This window comes from Rhagoletis pomonella, unplaced genomic scaffold, assembly GCF_013731165.1.
Source record: "Rhagoletis pomonella isolate Grant_MI unplaced genomic scaffold, Rhpom_1.0 Rhpom_scaffold_00001, whole genome shotgun sequence".
Taxonomy (NCBI): Eukaryota; Metazoa; Arthropoda; class Insecta; order Diptera; family Tephritidae; genus Rhagoletis; species Rhagoletis pomonella.
In genome coordinates, this window is record NW_023458555.1 from 44,442,851 (window position 1) to 44,446,177 (window position 3,327).

Genomic DNA, 3,327 nt, shown 5'->3' on the forward strand with positions numbered 1-3,327 from the left:
CACTGATTTAAATGCAGTTGAAGGAGAAGGTATCAGCTACTCGATTGATCTTAACTAGGGATGGCAAAAAAATAAAATAATCGGAAAATTAATCATATGATACAAGCAAAAAAAATTAATTGAAATTCATCGATTTATCGCATTTTTAAAGGCATTTTTTACAGTTAGTATTCACAAAAACATTTTTCCATAAAAAATTCTAAAAAAAATATTAATTTTTTTAATTAGCTTAAATAAAATAAAACGAGTATTTTTAGCGCCGATAATTTTATTATTTATAATTATTTATTATTTAACCATTTTTGCCAAAAAAAAAAGTTTTTATAAACGTATTGTTGTAACGAGGTTGCGTTTCTTGATGGTTGTAGCACCAGCTTTTGAAATGAGGCGCTCAGCAGGCACCGAGGTACCAACTAAGTGACATTATTTTTTCGAAAGTCCGTAAAGTTTTGGGTAAACAGTTTTCATTTCCTCAAGGTTGACCAACTTGCCTACATACGGCTTATTAACAACCAATTTCTAGTATTTGACCAGCTGGTTCGCCGATAAATCAATGAGTATGTAGTAGAGGTTTTCGCCGACAGGCTTTGCGGCAGCGGCGTGGTCAACTTCAAAAATATTCGGCGGCGGCGGCGACGCCGGCGCTCATGCCCATTATTTGCTGTCTCCACAGGAAAAGTTTTTATCTTGATATAATTATTAGGCAAAATTTTACCAATGAAGACCGCATATTGCTCTTGGCAAGCAATAATTATCAGAGCTTTTACCTTGATAAATATTGCCAGCAATTTGGTACTTTGACAACCACATTTTCTTTATGCGCAATAACTTCGTGGCGGCAACATTATTGATATTTTATTATAAAAGCAAAAATTGAGCTGTTTCCTATTAAATAATTGTTATTATGTATTTGCGTGTGAAATAGCATATTTTTTAATTTTTTTTAAGTAATTAAATCCGGCAAAAATAGCCATCTTACAAATGCTTTTATCAAGATAAAAAATGCCCACACACAAATGTTGCCTCTGATAAAATTTATGTCAGGCAATAAAAATATGTGGATACAGGCTTTAAGGTAGATTCCAAAGAGCTATGAGGCTACTAAACTTATCATGTCATCTAGGCTCAGGTATGCCTACTTGGCATTGCATGAGAGTTGCCACATTGGGAATCTCTTAAATGAGCTTTGCAAGTAAGCGGTTACCCAACGCACAGCATTACATACGTAGAAGTCTGTTGGTTTTTGATTTCTACGTAAAAACATTCTATGCAGTGCAGTGCAAAGTATGCATAACTGAGCTACTAGTTTTGCCGTCTTTACAAATGGGCTTAAAGCTTAAACAGACGGCAGCGTTGATCCGGATTAACTCGGACTTCAACTGCAGTTAATTCCCGAGTGGATCCGGATCAACGCTGCCGTCATTTTATGCTTTTACATGCACACTACATCGTTGTATGCCCTGAACTTGAGCAATTCTTGCGGCTGTTTGAAATTTTAGACAGCTACAGAATTCATATTTCTTGAAAATATTTTTACGATTATTTTACAGTTAATCGAACATAGCGGTTTTATAGTCAAACATACCCACATGTTTACTTGTATATCCATGGGCGTAGCCAGGTAGGGGCAGGTAGGGTGCTCGAGCCTCCCCCCCCCCTCACTTTCAAATGTTCCTTATATATATATAAAATAGTATCCTGAAATGCCAGCTTAATAGCATTTGAATTTTTTGAACAGAAAATGGTATGAAAATTTTATGATTTTCGATTCGTACGAAAACAAGAATACGCCCCAATATGTTATAACATATCGCTCGTTTTCTAGAAAAAAATCATAATAAAAAAAACCTAGATACCTTTTCGAAACTAGAAAACTAGAACTTTTCCCATTAGAACATGATTTTCTTGCAGGGTTACTCGCAAAAAGTTTACCTAGATTTACATATCGCACACCATCTTCAAAAGAGTCACAACTCAAAATAATACGTTTTGCAGAAGATGCGAAAAACTATTTCTTAACACATGATACTCATATGGACAAGGGCGACTTTTCCTTAGGTTTTTTTTTTAACAAATTATAAAAAAAAATTTCTCCAGCTTTTGCTGAAAGGTAAATAAAAGGTTTGCGTTCATTTTTAGCACATAATCTCAAAAATGCCAAATTTTGAGTTCTGACTCTTCTGAAGACGGTGTGCAATATGTATATACATATACATATGCACGCATACAAACATACGTATGCAGAATTTTTGAATGTAAATTTGCATACCAGCATCCATATCATATAACGGTCGGCGTCTAATTGACTGTCTGCGGTCTATAAGTCAACCTAAAAAAGATATACAATTGTATCTTGAGATATTTACTTGCATGTATGTATTGCATATTTATTTGTCTGTGGCCGTAGGAGAGTGAATTTGGATATTACATATGTATCACCAATCAAAGAAGAAAAGTTTAAGTCGCTAAACACGAATAATAAAAATTATAGAAAAGAGTTTTTAATATTTATCGGCTCTTAGCAGGTAAAGGCCAATTTTTCCAACAAGACAAATTGAAATATGAAAGCTAGCAGTGTACTCTTCCCTTAAAATACATATAAAGATATTATATACAGATGCATGTACGAGCATATTTATATAAATACATACATACATACATACGACATTTCATGTACATACTTACATGTGTATATAATCGTATACAACCAACAACCAAAGAAATTATTAAATAAATTAAATTGAACTCTCGTGATATGACAATGCCCTCTACCTTTAGACATTAAATGGCTACTATGGCTATTTTAAAACTCACACGACAATATACGATTATGAATAAAAAATTTTCTGGAGGCTCGACATGCACTTGAGAAAAGCATTCATGTCTTTAATTTGTCGATGGTTTGATGAATGTGGCGTGATGTGCTCGCAGGCCCCGATATCCAAACGCCCGACTACGTTCATTTTTAATGGAACAGGAAAAATTGTAGTAATGGATTGGGCGGAAAAAAAAGTTGTGAATTGAATTTAGACACTCTTATCTATGTATTTTCGTACATATACATATATATTTATACATATGCATTTCTATGACCATGGATTTATTTGAGCGCTTTTAAATATTTATAATTGTACCATATGTAATTCTCAACGGACGTATACTCATTCATATCTAATTTTGTCCCAATAGATTATAGTCAATGTAACCTTAATACATTTGTACATACATATGATTTTCATGAGCTCTGAAATAGTTTTCTTGCGTTTTCTGACAAACACAATTAGGGTATTCACAAGACGTGTTAAACGTCGTAAAATCTTAAGCTTA